The sequence below is a fragment of the Panulirus ornatus genome, chromosome 7 (assembly GCF_036320965.1).
Source record: "Panulirus ornatus isolate Po-2019 chromosome 7, ASM3632096v1, whole genome shotgun sequence".
Lineage (NCBI taxonomy): Eukaryota > Metazoa > Arthropoda > Malacostraca > Decapoda > Palinuridae > Panulirus > Panulirus ornatus.
In genome coordinates this window covers 39,345,937-39,368,098 of record NC_092230.1, presented here as the reverse complement: position 1 = coordinate 39,368,098, position 22,162 = coordinate 39,345,937, and the positions used below count along the sequence as shown (strand labels likewise).

General features: G+C 43.6%; 1 long non-coding RNA gene across 1 annotated transcript in view; it reads right to left on the bottom strand.

The window, feature by feature from the left end:
- Positions 1-21,578, bottom strand: part of LOC139749547 (uncharacterized) — a 458,205-nt gene extending 436,627 nt beyond the window's left edge. The window contains exon 1 of the long non-coding RNA XR_011712988.1: positions 21,109-21,578. This is a non-coding gene — a long non-coding RNA (uncharacterized lncRNA). The remainder of the gene's footprint in view (positions 1-21,108) is intronic.
- Between the last annotated feature and the right edge of the window lie 584 nt (positions 21,579-22,162).

Genomic DNA, 22,162 nt, shown 5'->3' with positions numbered 1-22,162 from the left:
ATAAATGTACCGATGGGGGAGACACATGGATACACACCGCAAGGCGGGTTCGAACCCCTGGGTGGGTGGGTTGTGGGGGATTCCGGCCACACATCTCGAGCGATACATAGGTCGCTCACAGCATGGACCACTGAGAACCACACACTGGGAAACTGGGGTGTCGGAAGGCCTATCCAGGGTTCGAATCCTACCAGAGGTGCGCGTGTGCGTGTTTCCTTGCGCTACCTCGCTGATGCGGGAAACAGCGATTAAGTATAATATATATATATATATATATATATATATATAATCACTTTTCAATTATGTTACCTCTTCTAGTGGAGCAAAGTCTAACATGGACGAAGTTGTGAACGCTGGCAACGGATGCGCGACCTTAATGTCATTACCCTTACATTATGTTCTTAATCTGTCCAGTAACTGCTCGTTCTCCGTGATAAGCAAGTGCGCTTTGGTCGACAAGTCCAGTCTTTAGTGCGTGGACATGTTCCTTACGACGTGTATTCCAGTTCTTAGGGTGATGACAGTGACATAGCACGCATAATAAACAAAACATTTAGACTTTCCCTTTACCGGAATCTCCTTCAACCGGAATCTAGCTCAACTAATAAAACTCCCTTAACCGGATTCGCCTTCATAGAAAACTGCCTTTAACCGGAATAATTTCAAACCAAAAATCCCCTCTTAACCGGATATTTTTTCCCCTCGCTACGAAACTCACTTTAACCGGAAAAAAAAAAAAACGCTCCCTTAAACCTCCTTTTGTGTCACATCCACAATCTACCGTGATAAATGGGTCATCATAATCTTTGTTTCTAGTTATGAAAATAGTGAGGTGGTTAGCCGACATTGAGCCAATTTTCATCCCCCCCCCTACTCCCCCCAACCCCACAGCCTAAAGAGAGGTCGTGCCCAGCCCTCAGAGGGGAGGAGAGGGGGGAGAGGGGGGCCTTCAGTCGTCTGGTGGTCATTATTTTTAACTAATGAGGGAACTCCACCAACCCCATCCCCCCCCCTTGTGTGTGTGGGGGGGGTGTGTAGTTCCTCCTCCATTCATCCCCCCCCCCCCCCCCCCCCCGACCATCTCCTCCTCTCCTCTTTCCTCAACACGTGAGGCTGGCAAGAAAGAAGCTCTCTCTCTCTCTCTTTTTTTTATGGACCTGTTACTTGAGATGAGAGGAGTGGGGTGTGGAGAGGCAGGTGTGAGAGAGAGAGAGAGAGAGAGAGAGAGAGAGAGAGAGAGAGAGAGAGAGAGGTTTTACACTCGTGGGGTCCCATCTGTGTTTGAGAGGAATGTGTGTGTGTGTGTTGTTCTGTGTGCGTGTGTGTGTGTGTGTAGTAATGGCATGTTCGACTCTCAAGGCGAAGCGGTTGACCCATTACCGCAATAGTAAGGCCTTGGGTGCGTGACGCCCTAACCCTTAAAGGCTAAGTCATCATGACCAAGGGCCGGACCGCCCTACACAAGGGTCGTATCACAGTCGTCGTGTTTAAGGGTCGTACCGTCGTGCGTAACGGTCGTATCACACAGTCTTATACCATATATGAATCATATATACCACAGAACCCCCCGAGTCAGACTTAATCACGATGCAAGAATAACCTGTCTTCCATATTATATATATATATATATATATATATATATATATATATATATATATATATATATATATATATACAATATAGATATATATATATATATATATATATATATATATATATATATATATATATATATATATATATCTTCTGAAATGTTAATACTTAGACTTAATTTGGCCACGGAATCATCTTAAGGACGACGGGGGGGGGGGGGGGGGGGGGGATGTTAAAATTCTGCGAAGTTTTGTGAATGCATAAGACGAGGCAGCTTGGGTAGGTGGGGGGCTGGGGGGTGTGAAGAATGAATGACACGCGATATGCTTCGAACTTATTCCCGGGGAAGCAAAAGACTCGAACAAGTTTGTCGTGACGTGAATACTTCAGAGAATAAGTGTGTGTGTGTGTTGCACGACCGTACCGTATAGTCTACCATGAAAAACAAAGGGCGTATAGAAAACGAGGATAAGATCCTTGAAGGAAAATTGGAATACGGCTAGGTGGGTACAAAAAATATATATATACACAGAAAACGGAGGTAAATAAGAATAACTGGGTTGTATAGAAAACAGACAAGTATATTCATAGAAAATGTGTCTTCTACATGGAACACTGAAGCACATACACGAAACGATTCTACGACGAAAATGGAAATATATTCTTAGTTGGAAAAATGAGACTCCAATAGGAAAAAAAAAAAACGGAAGCAAATCAGGGGAAACAGACTTTTTGAATCATTGAAAACCCCATCATGTAGACTACGGTGGTTTACCCGCTGCCAGTGTTCTTTCCTCTCATTCAGGTGACCGAAATGAAAACATGTTCCACTCATGGTCACCTTGGTGAAAATGAAAGTTTCTGGCATAAATTAATAATTTAGAAGTTAATCACAGTTCCTCACACACGTTCGCTTCAACCTTAAAAGTTAGGGGAAGGTTTGTTGTTTGAGATGAAATATACCTCTGTACAACCCTAGATGTGCAGGCCCTATGCTCTAGGGGGGCGCCCGCCCCCCCTGCCCCCCCCAAAGCCGGTTGGTGAGGGACCTAAGCACTGTGGGCCTGGGGGGGGGGGGGGGGGGGCTTGTTATCTCACCCACCCGGCCTACCCCAAGACAGCCACCCGCTCCCCCTCTGTTAAAGTTAAGGGAATTAACGAAGGAATTGCTAGAATTCCTCAGATTTATGAGCAGAAAAGGAAGTAACACCATTCTTTTTCGTTGTGACGGTGTGCTTGAATTGAAGAACAGACCGACAGCGATTCCAAACGGAAATGAAAGAAGAGGAAGGGTTTCGTGGGAAGACATTAGAATTTCATGGCTCGGTAAATTCCGTTACTGAGGCGGGCAGGCAACAACTGAGCAGGAGCGATCAAATTGTAAATGGGAAACGGAAAGAACCGAGAGAAAAGACAAGGGACTCCAACCCAGCCCAGATAACCTCCGCTATATGGACAGCACAGCTGCAGACATCCAGGCCAGCGAAGCAGATAGTACAAGTTCTAAGGAAGTTCAGTAGAAAATCTGAGTACTGATGATCGTTGAATTCTCGAGACAGGCCTGAGATGGCGTCTTGTGGCGAAAAGTGGGAGGTGGACGTGGCCACAAAAGGTACAAGACTGGTTAATGGACTCTTTAAGGGGGCAGGAAGAGTATGTGTAGCGAGAGGGTTCAAAGGTAGAGAGGAGGAGGAGGACGTCGAGTGTGTTTGGACAAGTGGTTGTGATCGCCGGGTTCCCGACGTAGGAGCTGCAAGTTTCATCTTCAACATGGTGACGGAGGGAAACCTATGGCCTCAGCTCCACCAGGGTCATCCCAGGTCGCGAAACCCCGTGGCGTATATTGAAATTCTTTACATAGAGGACCTTAAGCGCTTGCTTATGAGGCAAGCAACACTTCATTTCACGAGGCTAGATAGTCGAAACGTTCAGCATTGTTGGAATGAACTGGGAGGAATGAATATATACGAAACAAGCATAGAAGGTGGAGATATCTGGGATCAATTAGCTACAAAGGTAGGAAACTCAAGATACACAAAACGATTAATGGGTGTTTTTTTTTTTTTTTTATTTTCCGCAGTCGGTATGAACGCAGCTTTTAGAGTTGAAACGATGGCAGAGATTAAAGTATAAGGATGTGGTAGTGTAGAAGAGGAAGCAGCTTTGGCCAGTCGGGTCATACAGATATGAAGAAGAATTAACTACTTCAGTCGTCTTCTTAGGTAAACTACGTTGGATGTTTACTAATAACTATTCACCAGTTGTAACTGGCTCTAACTGGAGTTAGATTACTTATTATCATTATTAAGAAGCTAATCTACTTTTTTCTATGGTAGATAATTATAGGGCGTGGATTAAATATCACAATAAGAAATAAAGGAAAATAAATAATTTCAAAAGTACTATAATTTAAGTTTTAAAAGTTAATTAGAGAGCGAGAGAATACATGAATTATTTCTTTTTCTCTCACGGGAGTAAATAAACTACAAGTATTTTACAACCTTCTCAGACAGGCGAAATAACTGCTTTACTTCATCATCCTTAGGGGGGGTGGCGGAAAATATAACGTTAAGGTAGATGATATAGGGGCACCATTACATGAATCTTTCGCACCCCAAGGACGCAAGAGAACTGTGTGTACATCTCTCGCGGCGTCATTTAAAACTCATTATTAAGGAAGGCATCAGGAGGTGGTGGAGGGGGGAAGAGGGGTTAATTATATGAGAGAGAGAGAGAGAGAGAATGATTGCTTTGGAATTTAAGAAAAATCTAATCTACGCTCTTTAACAACAGCCACTGAAGTTCAAGTGACGTATTAAACAATATGGTTAGTACAGGTCACAAGGGATTATAACACTCGGTCGACCTTTGACCCGGAAGTTCCAACCTGACCTGACCTTTCTAAATCTTCCCCCCACCCCCATGGAAACTATTTTTGATTAGCATCGCTTCTACACCTTCACGGTCTCTCCTCCCCCCCCACCCAACACACAAACACCCCCACCCACCATACTCTTCTCTCTCCCTTGACCCCAGGCTGGTGGATCTGGACCTTTCAAGCAATCCTATAATTCTATTCCCTTTGGAGATTCAATAAAGAACATTTATAAGTAATAATGATAATAATGCTAACACTGCTACTACTACCATTAATAATAAATAATGAATCACTATCAAACTACATTCATCAAACCACCTATGCCTCACTCTGTTGACCAAATCAGTCGTCCCAATATTGGAAAAATATAATTAAAAAGAAAATATCAGGGAAAATATATTCAAATCAAACAACCGTTCCTCTACACTCTTAATGACCTTTTCAACTTCCAACATCCACGCAATATCTATCTAACTTCAACTAACATTTAGACACAGTAAATGGAAGAAATCTAATTGGTTTCGTATACCCTTAATGTGTTAAGATGCGGCTCAACCAATTTTCTCTATCAGTGTTCTCTACCAATTTGGCACACCCAATTTCTCTACCAATTTGGCACACCCAATTTCCATTACCAATTTCCTTTCTCCCTATTTCTTCTGAACTAACGCTACGGGAAATTCAATCTTCGTTGTGTATATTCAGGTATGATAAGTACGATGATTGCTTGATACAATAAGGTATATTAGGGCCAAGGATGTGTATAATGACTGGATAATATGGTGTTAATCATCCTATATCCAGGAATATATATATATATATATATATATATATATATATATATATATATATATATATATATTTGAAAGGATCACAATTTTGCGCGTGATCAAGATATTCCTACGAGTCCACGGGGAAAATGAAACACGATAAGTTCCCAAGTGCACTTTCGTGTAATAATCACATCAGGGGAAACACGAGAGAAGTACAAGTCAGTCGATATACAACGAAGAGACGAAGCTAGGACGCCATTTGGTAAACATGTCTTGGACAATCACATGTCTACCAAATGGCGTCCTAGCTTCGTCTCTTCGTTGTATATCAACTGACTTTTACTTCTCTCGTGTTTCCCCTGATGTGATTATTACACGAAAGTGCACTTGGGAACTTATAGTGTTTCATTTTCCCCGTGGACTCGTAGGAATATAGAACTATGAATGTTATTAGAATCAAAATGATCTAAAATGAATTAGAATTATTTTTGCGTGTTTTATTCTTGTTCAAATGAAATACATGAACAGACTTACTTCTTAGTATCGAGAACATAATAAACGTTTATTATATTAATTCTTCGACTCGCTTGGGGTTCGAACCTGCTCCACCGGCATTGCCAATAGACCATAATTCCTTTTATCCTTAGCTTTACATACCAACTCAGTGAACCAGTGTGTGTGTTAGAAGTGTGCACGTTACACTGGGATTCGAACCCCCCATTATGGGGTAGGCATCTAGGGTGTACGCTTGACAAGGAGCATACACCCCCCCCCTCGATATAGGGGCACCCCTCACCCCCCCCCCCCCCCCCAGACTTCATCACCACTCACCTTCCCCACTCCATCACTACTCGCCTCCTCCCCCCCCCCACTCCATCACTACTCGCTCCTCCCCCCCATTCCACCACCATTCACTCATCACCACTCTCCCTCCCCACTCCACCACCACTCACCCCCCCTCACTCAACCACCTTTCGATCCCACCCTCCCACCCCACCGCCAACATGGCCTGGTCGATCAACCAGCTGCTGATGTCAACTTCCTGGTCGAACCCTCTGGCCAGCCTGTCTACTCATGGAGGGCCATATCAGGGCCACCATTATGTGGCCCTAGTGCCACCAGCCCTCACCATGCGGGCCACAATAGGCAGGCCAGGGCCGCGGGCCAACATTTGCCTCGGCCGAACCAACATTTCCTAACATTCATTCTGAACTTTTATCATCCATACCAGCAGCGAGATAACATTCACATGGTCGTGTCTAACATTCCATTCATCTTGATACACTCACAGTCGTTTCTAACGCTCACGCTGCCTTCTAACATTTACTATTGAGCCTTCTAACGTCTGTGTGTGACCCTAACTTTTATTATCGTCTCTAACGGTCACAGTGTCTTCTAACATTTATCACTGAACCTTCTAACTTGTGTATATGGCTCTACCTAACTTCTGTCAATGTATCTAACAATGAGATGTACCATTCTTAGTTGCCTATGACATATATCTTAGCATCTAACATTCTAATTACTTGTGATCGAATTACATACATAGATAGATGAATAGATAGACAAAGATCACAAAGACATATATACACAAGACAGGTATAGATATGTAAAAGTTTCTAATACTACTCTTCAAAACTTATTTTTTCTCTCGACAACCTTAACATGGGCGTCGTGGTAGATGCTCCTAAAGTTTGAAAACTTTGGTATACCTTCGTGGTCGATCCAAAGTTTTATAAACTTTCTGATCCCATCGGGCAAAAAAAAATATATATATATCATCTCCTAAACATCTTACGAACAAACTATCCAAGTTTTATTCAATGAACTCTTAAGGGAAAAAATATGTGATCATATACGTTCTTTCCGAACGGTCGTTAATACATGAAAACCGCTGTTATGTATTAATTATATATATATATATTAACACGTAATCCAATAACGCTCTCTGGCCATCTCTCCTACTTACATAAGTATACTTATGTATATCTCGCTTTTTAAACCAGGTATTCCCAATCATCAGTCCTTTTTCAGAACATAAATCTACAAGCTCTTCACCATTTCCATTTACAACACTGAACATCCCATGTATACCAATTATTCCCTCAACTGCCACATTACTCACCTTTGCATTCAAATCACCCATCACTATAACCCGGTCTCGTGCATCAAAACCACTAACACACTCATTCAGGTGCTCCCAAAACACTTGCCTCTCATGATCTTTCTTCTCATGCCCAGGTGCATATGCACCAATAATCACCCATCTCTCTCCATCAACTTTCAGTTTTACCCATATTAATCGAGAATTTACTTTCTTACATTCTATCACATAAATATATATATATATATATATATATATATATATATATATATATATATATATATATATATAGCCTAGCAGTAGTGCTTCCGACTCCTACGCAGGGGTCCCAGGTTCGATCCTGGCTGTTGGAGGTTAGTTATGTTATATGGTAGTAAGCGTTCCTACGCACTATATATATATACTTCCCACAGGATTCCACGGCCACTTTGCTAACCCAAGCCAGACAGGAACTCAACCTGCGCTCACCGTACCCCACATGTCATCCTTAAGTCAGGTCAGTCAATCTCATTGTACAAAACTCCATAACATAACATTCACCTCCCCACAAAAACAACACAACGCAGAGGTCGTGAACAAACTAAACGCACTCGGATTACCGGTTCGAGCGATCAAAATAGAATCCCTTACTATCCTCCCCCTGTTAACAAATCAACCGCTCCACCCTAAGCTACGCCTCACCTGCATGGTCTTCCACGCTCCCAAAGCAAACACAGCCAAGCCTCAAGCCACGCGAAACAGAATAAGTCAGAACAAAAAAAATTTACAGAGTAATTAGAAACATTTAACAAACACACAAAGTGAGACAAAAATTCTTATACTTTGACGTACTGGACACACGATTCTCTTCCACCCAACACAACCAGTTCCTAAGTGGAAGTCATAAGCTCGCCGCTCCATTTCGCTTCAGCATCCCTATAACAAAACAGACCGTGCCTCCACAAGTCAATAATTTGATAAGCAGTAGAGGCAATCAACAGTCTTAATCCACGCTATCAGACGTACACACTTCTGAAACTACGTGCCCGAGACATGGTCGAGTTATCTTTAAATTTTCTTTTGGACTCTTCACCCATCTCCCGCTCTGGACCCCCCACCCATCTCCCAGTCTGGACCCCTCACCTATCTCCTGCTCTAACCTTCGGTCACGGCAATTGCAAGTGGCTAACTGCCTGAGCGCTGCGGAAGCTCCAGTAAAAGTGGTGATCCTGGAGCACGAAGAAACATTGTTTTTCACCTCTATATGGGCTGCGCTACTTCCAGCAGCAGGGAAATGTAGGTTTCTTTGGAATGAATTCTTGCACGAGACTATCTCCAACAATACAGCCTCGCCCGGTGTATAACCCAGAGCAGGCGGAGCCCGGTAACACCTCTATATACATTATATATATATATATATATATATATATATAATATATACACACACTAGCACCCTACAATGGTAAAGTAAACAGTTCTGAAAAAATTCCACTGACTGAATTCGTGCTAGGCAAGAACAGCATCCGACTAAGGGGCGAAATTACCACAGTACAAGCCTAGCCACTCGCCCTTACCGACCAGTTTCCCCATAAAAAAAAAAAAACAAGGAAATTGTTAGCCATCTACCTAACTACCCTTGAGGCAATTTTCCATCAGGATGGACAGTGGACAAGTTACTGCCTGGTTTGGGTGAAGTGGTGCATGACGGAATAATTTGCATTGTCGTGTTTACGGTCCGACTGATTTTCGACGCCGTGTTGACGTGACATTAAAGAAAACGGGAAGTTGGCAGTGCATCAAGGATGTTAAGCTGATTGGGCACGACGGTAACCACCTACGGTGCAACGACCTGACCTATGACCTGATCCATGAGAGGAATGCTTAAGAGGTCAGACTGTCGTACTCATGGGTCGTAACATCTTACTCAAGGTTCGTACAGTTTTGCTCCAGGGTCGTACCGTCGTGCTCCAGGGATTATCATTATATATATATATATATATATATATATATATATATATATATATATATATATATATATAATTAATAACCCCTAAAACACTTAAACTAGACAAAGGAGTTCCACAAGGAGCGATTCGTTCCCTAGTTCTTTTTAAGTGCTTCCAACCCCCCCCCCCCCCCCCCACATAACCTCAGGCAAACCACAACATGATCCTCCTATCAGGCGAATACGACCTCACAACCACAACACCCACGACAACCACAGCAGCGACAACAAACATGTAGTCACAATACACGACTGGAACAATGATGGTTCACCCACCACAGAATTTCTGCATCTCCAAAAGTCTCTTAATCATTCATTTAACCCTCCACACAAAGTCCATTGCACATCCTCTTAGTTACCTGGGATAGACAGGCTCTGCCAGCGAGCAAAATGACGCCTATTCTAAACATCATACACGACGTTCAACACACGTTCACACCCGACACTAACAAAACGTCAAGACAAAGGCAATAATACACAAACTAGGTGCCTTTAGAACACCGACTGACACGTCCCTTATCATCATCTACAAGCAATTCATCCACTCCACTCTAAACTAACCCTCACCTGCCTTTGTTTTTTCTCCCCAACCCTCTCAAGAGCATATCTACGTAACTCACCTTGCACACCACACACAATAGTACACTCGAGACAATAACCGACTACCTATGAATCACACAATCGGAAACCTATACACAGTGCAACAAAGATCCTCCCTATATACATTCACACTCCAACATGCTCTGCACTCGATCCTCTAACCCCTCCACCTCCGTCCCCGCACCACAACCATCCACCAACCAACAAGTAGGAAATTTTACCCCTGACTCTCACCACATTTACCTCACAGATCCCTCACCCTCCTCCAACCCCTCAAGCAAATTTAAGACTGGCAAAACACATACGAACTAAAATAACCCGACAATCACTAAAGAACTGCCCTCCCAACTCAGTCGTAAACTCCGTCCTACAAGATATACACTCATCAGAAACAACACTCCCTAGACAAATACGAGTCACTCTCTCACGCTCTGGACATCACGCATCACCAACACCACTACTACAAACACCTAGTTCCTTCATGCCCTGTGAGGCACCGGGCACTTCTACTTATCTACCCGGCACTATCTAAACACACAGAAACACTCGACTACACTTAATGACCTATGGTCCTGACCAGTGGACGTGGTCGACTTCTCGAGCGCTGCAGAAGCCTGAGAGATAGGAATGAAGACCAGTTTATGTGTGTAAAGTTGTTGCTAGGCTCCATCTCTGCGAGTACGGCCTCGTCAGAAGACAACTCCTCATTCTAAAGGCGTTCACATCTCCCTGCTACTGGAAGGAGCGCAGCCTCGATCCGCAAGGAACCTTTGGAAAGATAGAGATCGTCCTGGGCGACACTGGGACTTTGACCATAAACTGGTCTTCGGGGAGTTGTAGGGGGGGGATGGGTTGTTGGGTGGGGCAGGGGGTGTTGCTGTAGGTTGTAGGTCAACGCTAAAGCCGTGACATACAACCTATCTCTCCTCGTGGTCTATGTTGTCTTGGCACGATATATAACCTCAAAAATCATCATCGATTATACGCCATCTCCTCGTCCACCTCCTCTACCATCTCCTCGTCCACCTCTACCATCGCCTCCTCCTCCTCCTCCTCCTCCTCTTAATCTATGGCAAGTTGCCACTCCGCCCTCCGCGTAAAAACACTGGCTTGGCCCGTCGCCATTGGCAGTGTGTCTACAGCCACGTGGTGGCTGGCTGCGCGTGCATGACGCGTGCGCTGCAGACGTAACACCGCACGTGCTCGTGCCTACACACGGTCGGAGAAGATGGGTCTGTGATGCCCCACTTGGTGTGATGGTCCGCGGTGCAGACGCCCGGGAGGAACAGATGGATGGAAGGTCTTTGGTACGTTACGAAAGAGAAGCAGTGGTTTTCTGAGGGACGAGACACCACACCTCTACTCCCAGCATAGAAAGAAAAAGAGAAGCTATACACCACAAACCACCACCAGTGCCCAACACACGCCATACCACAAACCATCTCACTATAACTCACACCACGACACTTACCACAATGGAGCCTACACACACCACATGCTACCACACTGACACAAACCACACCACATGTTACCACACTATGACAAACCACACCACAATCGACCACCACACAACACACCCACCACAGACCACCACAACAGACTCCACAAACCACCACAACAGACCCTACACCCCCCCCCCAACAACCAAATGTCAGTCAACCAGGATATTCCCAGCACACACACACACACAATTTATTCTGGACTATACACAGCTTTTATTTTCCATCTGAATTCTTTATGTCAGCGTTGTATCCAACAATGACAACGAGAGAGAGAGAGAGCATACGAGGCGAAGATAAAAGGAATTAAATAAACAACGAAATTCTCAATTGGTTGGCAAGTTTGGGGCCAGATCTATTGGCTGGAGATCCAGATCATACCAGTGTACACAGACAGACAGACACCCTGGTCTTCTGCATGAAACAGAAAACGAGATGGGAAAGAACGTGTAGATAATAGATAGATAAGAGATAGATATGGAAGTAATTGATACGTCAGTCAAAGGCACGGTAGCAAGGGCCAGTGAGGTGGACAGGAGAGAGAGCGGAGGAGGAGGTGGTGCTGCTGCTGCTGCTGGGGCACTAGTGCAGTGGAGGATGATATGGACGCAAAATTCCGGTTTACGACAGTCGAAGCGCTGCTCGGTTTTATAAGGCTTGTTGGGAGTGTGTGTGTGTGTACTAGTTGAGCCTCACCCAGGTCGACCAGTACTCCTAATGATCTCCAAACCAACACCACCTTCGTTCCATAATCCCCCCTTCCCCCCACCCCATCAATCCCCCTCCCTCTGGTACACGTCCCCAAACCCCATCTATCGGGCTAGGATCAGGTTGACTTCCGACCCTATTCACACTCAAGGTCGACCTGTACGACCCCCTCTTCTTAGGTCGATTCCTCCTCCTGTTCCTCCTCCTCCCGACCTCAGGTCGACCTCGCTTCCCTCAGGTCGACCCCTCGTCGCCTCACCATTAACACGGGCTACAGGGGATCCCCCTATAGGTTCAGATGGAAACAAAGTATTAATATGTAATCCTGCGCGGGCACGTGGGTTGGTGAGGTAGGGCGGGGCCCATACCGAGAGGGCCCAGGTCGTGTCGAGGGGCCTGGTCGGGGCCCCCGTGTGGTGGGGGGAGGGTTCCCCTGGACGGACACATGGCACTGTGCCTTGCGTCCACGACACAATACGTTTTCTAAAACTCGAGAACATGGGTTGGGCACCCGGTACAATAAGGGGGTGTCTTCACTACAGGGCATCACTGAGGTTCTCTGTTCGTCTCAAAAGCTGCGAACTATAAGATTACCTCGTTTGCATAACGAGATTTTTTTGTTTTGTTTGTGGTTTGTATCAGCAGTGTCGTGTGTGTGTGTGTGTGTGTGTGTGTGTGTGTGTGTGTGTGTGTGTACCACACCATCATCGCCCACAACCACCATCAACCACCACACAACCATCCACAACCATCCCTAATTCACCATCACTCTTCATGGTCCCCCGTCAACCACAATCCCACCCCGTCAACCACAACCCACCACACCGGCCACACCCACGTCAACCACAAACCCACCACACCGGCCACACCCCCGTCAACCACAACCCACCACACCGGCCACACCCCCGTCAACCACAAACCACCACACCGGCCACACCCCCGTCAACCCAGATTCATCCCACAATCAAGACTGCTGATCTCACTCTTTCTGAGGAAGCCTCCTCCCTCTCTCTCTCCCTCTCTCTCTCTCTCTCTCTCTCTCTCTCTCTCTCTACTTTACAAGATCTCCCCTTCCTCCCCCCCCCACTCCAACTCCTTTTCTACCTTAACACCCCTTTTTTTTAATCTCCCTCCTCCTCCTCCCTTCACCCATTCACTCCTCCCTTAACCATCTGACCCCCCCTCCACCTACCCCCCACCCCTACCCCTCCCCGTCACGTTCCCCCCCCCCTCCTCCCCCTCCCACCACCTTTTAGCAGGATTAACATCTTTTGGGATATAGGAAGTAAATTACATAGAACCACTCGATTCCAAACACAAATTTCTAATCTTACTAAAACACCACACACACACACACACACACAAAATCGCCCTGATGGTAATGGGTGGGGTTTGGTAGGAACATTTTGGAAAGATAATACGTCCATAAGGTCGAGATTAGCTTGTAATGTTACTATCATTTCCCCCCTCCCCTCGTCCCCTCACACAATGAGGGGCTTCACACGGTTAATTCTCGGGGGGGATGTGATGGATGGCTGTTAAATTTGACGCCGTGTTAGTTTCCCCTCCCCTCCCACCTCCCCCTCTTTGGATAGATTAGCCACGGGGTAAGATGTCGCTTAAGAAGGGGGGGGGGTGTAGGAGGAGTATCCACCCCCCCCTCACACAAACTGGTGATGCTGAAGACGTGTTGACAAAGGTTATCTAACATCGCTCTCATGAAACATCATAAACATCGAGGATTGATTAACATCCGGGCAGGAGTGGAATTTTAACACAGACGCGTGGTTAAATGTAACATTATCAGAACAATTACAAAAACCTTTTTTTGGCATAATACTAGTTATGATCACGTATAGAAACATCACCAGAATAAATATTAAACTTTTTTCTTTGCATAATACTAGTTATGATCATGTATATAACTCATTAACATAGATTACTCCTTTCAATTAATCCTAATCTTCTTTCCGTATAATCTCTCATGAAAAGGGGGGGTAGCTTTGACCAAAATATAGTCCACACGTGTATATTGAAAAAAAAAACAAACTCCATTAGTTTCTACAACTCTGATCCTCTGTGAAAAAAAGGCACATTGTGCCGTTATAATATATATATATATATATATATATATATATATATATATATATATATATATATATATATACACACACTTACGAATCACCGATGTAGTTTTACAAGTATATCTGATAAATCAAACAGTCCAGCGCGATCAATATGTGCTTTAAACTAATGTAAAAAAAAAAAAGCGTTTTTCAAACTAATGTAAAAAAAAAAGTGCGTTTTTTTAAACTAGTGTAAAAACCTTTTTTTCCTATATGTTTATGGCTTCAGTCACGGATTAAAGTCCAGATCGACCACAGATGTAATGGGATAAGAAAAAGGGTTTAGAGAGGAGAAAAAAGAAACGAACGAAGGGAAAAGCAAAAATGTTTTAAGAGTTTGAGAGAGAATGGAAGACATGCCTTTTACAGAAGGGTCAGGTCAAAGTGGGTAGGCATGTCATGCGTGGGGGATATAAAGAGTTCCAAAGCTTAGTGATGTAAGGAAAGAAACAGATACCACAACGGCTCTTCGCCCTTGAGCTGCCACACAGTCATCACGTGACGCAGTAGCTTGCAGTGCGTGTCGTGAGCTAATGGGTCGGGTTGGGGGACGCAAGCAAGCAGCCAGCTCTCGGGAGCTGAAATCCGTTTAATATCTAAAGAATAAGGAAAGTGAACCAACACTGCGGCGGAGGGCAGGTGGGATCAAGTTGTGAGATCAGATTACGAGAGTGGATAAGTCGAATCAGTTCAGATTCTACTCTGTCTTGTTAAGCATATTTAGCACCGAGAGCATCGCCGTATGTGAGAGCAGTACTCCACACAAGGACGGGTCAATCCTTTTCCTTTTGTATAAACGGAACAACTCAGAAAAAAGTTTTCGGAATCTGTCCTGGACCCCCAATTTCTTAGGGGAGGACTAACCTATTTGGGCAACATGAAGTTCACGAGAATGATTAGATGGTAAAGTGATCTTAAATATGACAACTGTGTTGCGTGGCGGACCTACAGTGTCATCAAATGAAACTGGTAAGCCACGAGGGGATTTTACAGAGATGGGCGGAAATGGGGTGTTGGTGGCATGAAATTTGACCAGGCTATATTTGTCCACTAGGAAATCCTGTCAGAGTTGATAGAGGACATTGCGACGAGTAAAAAAAAAAAAAAACAGATCAAGCGAGAGAGAGGATGAAGTGGATCTGGAGGAATTGGAAGCAAGCAGTGTCGAGTTGTTGACATACGAGTGTGTTGGGTGATCCTTGGAAGAACAGACATTGTTGTTAAGATGGAGTAGGAGTGCAGGAGACAGGACAGAATCATGCAGGACACCTGTGCTGCTAGGGAAAGAAGGAGAGGTCGATCCATCGAAGCAATTACCGAGACAAGTGGGTCAGAGAGGAAGGGAGATATGGAGTACCAAAATGAAGGAGGTAAACAAAAAAAAAAAGAAATCCTTGAAGATGAGGGCCCCCCTTGATGCCACACGGGGTCAAAAGCTTTTAATATATCAAGAGGCAACAACATACGCTTCACCCAAGCCTCCTCCGAGAGGGGATGACCCGACGTTAATCAGATAGAAAAGGACATCACATCACCACCAGCGACCCTCGCCTAGCAAGACCCATACACATGACAAGAGAAGAGTAGGGGATTTAAGACGCTAGAAGAGGATTCGGGAGAAGGATAGATTCAGAAACTTTGATAACAAGTAAAAAGTCAGGGTAACAGGATAGTTTGTGGGGTTAGAATGGTCATCCTTACTTTGGGTTGGGATGTGTTAATAAATGTTTCCAAGGAGAAGAGACGAGCAAGGACAGTCGCAGAATCAGTGGCTCACTCCCTAAAAACACGAGGATAGACGCCATCTGGCCCGTAAAGTCTTGCTTGTGACCACAGACACAAGAGCTTTGTGAACTATACGAAAAGGGATGATAGAAAGGGGCATAGGATTAGTAAGAGGAGCATCAGGGGGTGAAAGAATGTTAGAGTCATCCAAGATGGAGTGAGAGGAGAAACGGGAAGCAAAGAGTTGCTATGCCTACGGGAGAGACAGCTATAGTACCGTCAGAACGGAGAAGTGCAGGAAACACAGAGCGACAGAAGTTGTTAGCGACGCCCTTAGCTAAAGACTAGAAAGACCCATCAGTGGATGACGAGGAGAGGTTATCACACTGCCTTTGGATAAAGGAACGCCTCGCCTCGCTGATAACGTGCTTGCAGTGATTACAGGCAGCGATAATTGCTATGTGGGAGCCAGAGGAAAGAGAGTTTTTCAGAGCCCGGTATGTCTGATCCCTCGACGGAATGGCCTCAGAACAGGAATCCGTTTTCTGTTAAAATAATGTATTACTTTTCTATTATTATAAGGGTCATACTAGTTAGTCCAGGTGAGGTGAATGGGTCACATGATGATGATGGCAAATATGTCATTCAAAAGAAACTTATATGAAATGATGCATTATGAACCAAGTCACCCACAACGCAGTAGAATCCAAGGATATAGACTTGGTTACTGTCAGGAAAGAAAACGATTTTCAGATCTTTACGTTTGACCCCATCTGGACCAGACATCTGAACACATAAGCCAAGCCCGTCATCTTAATCTGACATGTGGAATCATCAACCAAAACCGTCATCCAAACTAGTCATCCGCATCCGTCACCCAAATGTGTGAAAAATATGAAACTATATGTACGTGTTTCTATGTGTGTGTGTGTGTGTGTAGTTACCATCTTGTACTGCACGGGGAGGTAGTTCTTCACTCGTGAGGGGCCCCATCTTCTAAACATTCTCTATTACCAAACTTCTTAAACTTCTATATGATGTCCACAGTCACAGTCTCATAACTCAGTGTATTCCATTAATCCACCACTCACAAACTATGAGAAGTACTTCTTTAGACTAACTTTTTTCCTGCTAAATTTCATGCGTCTTATGGATGCTCTATCCTTACCTACGAAGAACTGTTTACCGCTAACTTCAACAAACCAGTCACCCGCCCACCTTACTCTTCTCACTTCTACGGACAAAGTCTAAGACTCTGACCTTTCTGGACCTTTTCTATTATTTCTCTGTCCTCCTTCAGTGCGGTGACGACTTGAGAAAAACACATACACACTTATTTCTGACCTAAAAATGAATGTGACCAGCTTGCTGAAACTTTCATTATCCATGAACCCTGACCTAATATTTGCCAGTAGGCAATTAGTCTCATTTACGAAGCAGAGAGAGAGACTGGCTAAAGGTTGGGGGACGATGTGAACTCCCAAGTCCTTCTCTCACGTATATTCCCTTAGCTTATTTCATGCTAGAAGTATTCGCATACCCTGAGAAATACGCCAGAAATTATAAACGACAGCGGTAATAGGGACACTAGAAGGCTAAAACTGCGGAGCGGGATTACATTTTCTTGTCAAATTAAACTTTTTTTTTTTACCAGACAAACCAGACGTGGGGCCAATCAGGCCTCTTGTTGGCTGTCTTTCTCATCTAAACTCGTGCAAGCAGAAGCCTTCTTTAACTATGTCCCATCAGGTTACATTTCATCAGAACTTTGGAATTTGTCGAGGTCCCGTTGCAATTTGGTGCAATCTCCCTGGCTTTATACCTCCCTCATGACTGTCATTATTCGCATGCATTTTCAAATCCTGCTTTTTGACCATCCTCCAGTGTGGTACAGTGTCAAATGCTTCCTCGTGTGTGTGTGTGTAAAATTCCTCTTCACATTGCATCTTTAGACTTAACCGTCTTTTATGCTTTGTATAGACACCCATAGTGTTCTTTTGAGTGATGTTAAGATATGATAATATGCTTATCACCCTTTCTTTATAAAGTGTGATGGTAAACGTAATCAACTAAAGCCAATAAAAGCAAAGGTGTTCATCGAAGTCCTGGTTAAAAAAAAAAAAAAGCTGCATTTTCCAATCAGAAAACGTAATGATGTAAAATCTTTATTATATAACACCCGGATCACCCTTAAGGGACTCCCACAGCTTCAAGGCAGGCTGCGCTGCGTCCAGTAGCAGGGAAATGATAGAACTCATTTTGGGGAAAAACATTTTCATGAACAGATTGTACTTTAGTCCAATGACGATACAACCCAGCCAAAGAATGACCTTACTTATCTATCTATCTTAGTACACCCTCAAGTGTATCAAGGACCGACTCAAAGATTCCATCAGCGTCCAAGATGAAGTCTTGCTATTTATTCATGAACGAGAGAGACAGATGTGTTGCTGTGTGTGTGAGTGTGTGTGTACTAGATGTGTTGCTGGTGTGTGTGCGTGTGTCAGATGTGGTCTGGAAACAAACAAAAGTAAACAATAACGTTCCTACCATCACCTCCCTCTCAATGGTGGGCAGATCAAACGAGCTCATCCTTGGAGGTCAACACTCACTCGAGGATGAGGACGAAGAGGAGGAAGAAGAAGAGGATGAGGAGGAAGAAGAGGAGGAACACCATCAAAGGCTATTCTTGCCCCCCACCCTTGAGTGTGGCCTGTGGCTAGCGACAACTACACCCTCAAGCAACCCCGAGAAGGACTTTTGAAGTCTTGTGCTCCAACCTCCACTAATCACCTCCACTTCCTCCTCCAACCTCTCGTCGCTGCGTTCCATCGCACGGCTTGAGGGGGGGGGGGAACCTCCTGGAGGAGTCCTTCGTCGGGAGGTGATGGCTAAGGATAGGACAGTGTTGGGAATGCCTCGCATGCGCGTCTGGAGAACATACGGGCATACCGTTACGTCATGCAGTCAGGCACGACGAGTAAAGAACATGGGAAGTCACTCTCTGATCATGCAGGAACTGTTCATCTAAAGAACATAGGAAGTCACTGATTACGCAGTTCTTGTTCATCTAGAGAACATCGAGGTCATAGACGAGAGTCTGCAAGACCCACAACACACAATCTTAAGCAGCAGCACCTCCAAGACCCACACATCATCGTAAGCAGTATACCTCCAAACCCCCCCCCACACACACACAATCTTGGGCAGTGTACTCCACACAGAGCCAACCTCACTACCAGACCTCCACAGGAAACTTGACATTTGGACAAACACAGTGAGCGAGCGGCTGACGACGTCAGACAACATGAACACGGGTGGAGGGAAGAAAATCGCCACAACGCCATTTCTTTTTGTAAGAAAACGGGAATTGTGCTGAAAAGGAATCTCCAGGAGAGTGAGAAACTGAAGATACGGTGATAATAGATATAAATATTGCTTGAAAATCGCTTGTTTGGCGTTAGATGTGCCGATACAGTCATTCACAAGACGCAATAATTGCCATATGATTACATTACAAAAAATTACATTTCATATGTACGTTCTTTCACACCATTACATGTAATCCTACAAAATACTTCCTAATTCATTTGCGTGGAAACTACCTTGCAAATTATCTATAAGTAATTATCTATGATGTACAACAGCAATGTAAAAAAAATGCGTATTTCCTTATCTATGTTAACAAAGATTCGTCTTTATTCAAGCTTTTCAAACTTTTCCGATTTCCAAATAAATTCACAAGAAACAGATTATTGAGACTGACGAAAACATTTCCTTCACCCATGACCTTCAGCAGACTCGACCCGAAGAAACATTTCTTCTTATCTATTTCTTATCACTTGTCATCATAACAAAATGAAGTACAGTTAGCTAAACAACCACAATAACAACAATAATAACAAAAGTTTTCCTTGTAACGATGTTATGATAAACAACAAAAAAAGATACAAGGCAACAACCAGGCAGTTGTGATACAACCCTCTGGCCACAACAACAGGTAAGATCTTACATCCATCTTGTGTGTTTCGTCACAACAACATTAATATCAAGTAGCACTTTCCCCTCATATGATCCTTGAACACCCAACCCTTAACCATTAACTACACCATTAGCGTTACTTATGCATTACTTTCAGTTACGAACATCAACCATTACGTAACATTCCTGACTGACCTGTCTGTGGTAATGACTTCATTTGATGTCTTGTGTTTCGCCTCATGACTATATTCTTGGCTATTTTCCCTTTCTATACCTTGCCCATCCCGCCTCATGAATACATAATGGATGTCTTAAACAAGTCATGGCTATAAGACTCCAAGTAAAATACCACTAACAGTAACTAGGCGACCCCCCCAATTCAGTTATTAGAGCCACCATGTCTAATTTCTATGACTCTAGGAACTATATATGGTATTTCTATATAGCCTATAGCTAACAATTCAGCTTTAATGATATTTTCGATATATCTCTATCCCTTTTTCTGAGAATATAATTCTCTTCCACTACAAAACACATCAGTGTTTACGTCCTTCACGCTTGGCCAAACGTGTTTACGTCTTATGTGATAAAATACGTTGTATGAAAACCTATTTTCTCACGGAAATGTTCATCGAAAATTTCTACAAAATGAATTTCAATAATAGAAACGTAAAATAGATATCTATGTATAGAATCACAAGATAAAAACATTTTATAACATGTAAAAATATACACCATAACTTATAGACAATATAACTACTCAGTTATATTGTCTATAAATTATATCAGATTCAAATCAAATACATATATGAAGGTAAAATAAATATATAAATATATGAAGGTAAAATTACCGTGTCTGACATCACCCACCTGGGAGCCCGAGTCAAAATAACGGAAACAAATTCATGATTTACGATGAAAATGACGGTCACGATCGTTCACAATACATCAATAATAATCTCAACCGAAGCATAAATAACTTAAGATCTTCTTTATCTGTCCGACACGATAATAATACCCACATTATGATAATAAATGATAAAGATCATGTCGTCTAACCCTGATTCACTCACCTGGGTCTGGCCAATCATCACACATATCTAAAAATCTCAAATGAAAACTGACTGACTGACTTACCCCGCGCCTCCCCTCCACGCCTGGCCGGGTCAGGTCCTCCTCCTCCTCCAGCAGCGTCGTCCTCAGTGTGTGAGGGGCGTCTCGACCCACAAGGAGGACAGTATGGTCCTCGGGCGTCCATCTGTCCTCCACATTGGCAACATCCGCTGGTCGCCTTCACGCCATCAACCAGTTGACAAAGTCTTATTTCAAAGTCGATTTACACCGCACGGAGGTCCTTCAGGTCGACCAGTCGTTGTTCTAACAGTCAGCGGGACGTTAACAGTTCTCAACAACGTGACACCGGAACAACAATGCGAATAAAACGGCGGTAAAATGTAATTAAACAGACACACACTGGCTACACCTCACCTCCTCCCGGCTCCTCGCTGGAGTGAGGGGTCCGGCTTGCTGGCCTGGACCACAATGGCTTGAGCAACTGTACTAACTACCCAACTACCTATTGGACACGTCAGACACCGTCGCCAGCGCCATCTTAACGACATGTTTGTAACTTGTGAAGGAGAATATGGGTAGAGTTTAGAGTGAATTTGGTTTAATTGTGAGGAATTAATGACGACAAAGATGTTTGATGAAGAATTGTATCACTTGTTTGTGTTGAGCATCGAGGATGCTATTTCAAGTCTGAACCTGTGTTTGTGCGAAACATAAACTTTCAGCTTTGTTATGAATGTTTCATATAACTTTATTTTGATAAATAAAGTTATATTAAATGATATAGTTTCTCTTTCGGGCTCATCTCTCATTTTATCTTGACTTTGTCTGATTCGTACATTATGTAATGGGTCGTATCAAGGTGAGAATATAAACAAAACTATGTATTTGATTCTTTATTCCTACATCCTGTAAAACAAAATCCCATCAACCATATACGTGATAAGTAATCTAATAAGAATATAGTTATTCAAAACCACAAACAAAAACACAATCTTAAACACACTAGATAAAATTATATAAACATAGAAATGGATACATACAAGCATAATAATATGTAAAGTAACGACTAAACAAAAACGCACGAAAACGTATTTACCAAAATAACAAGCAAACAAAA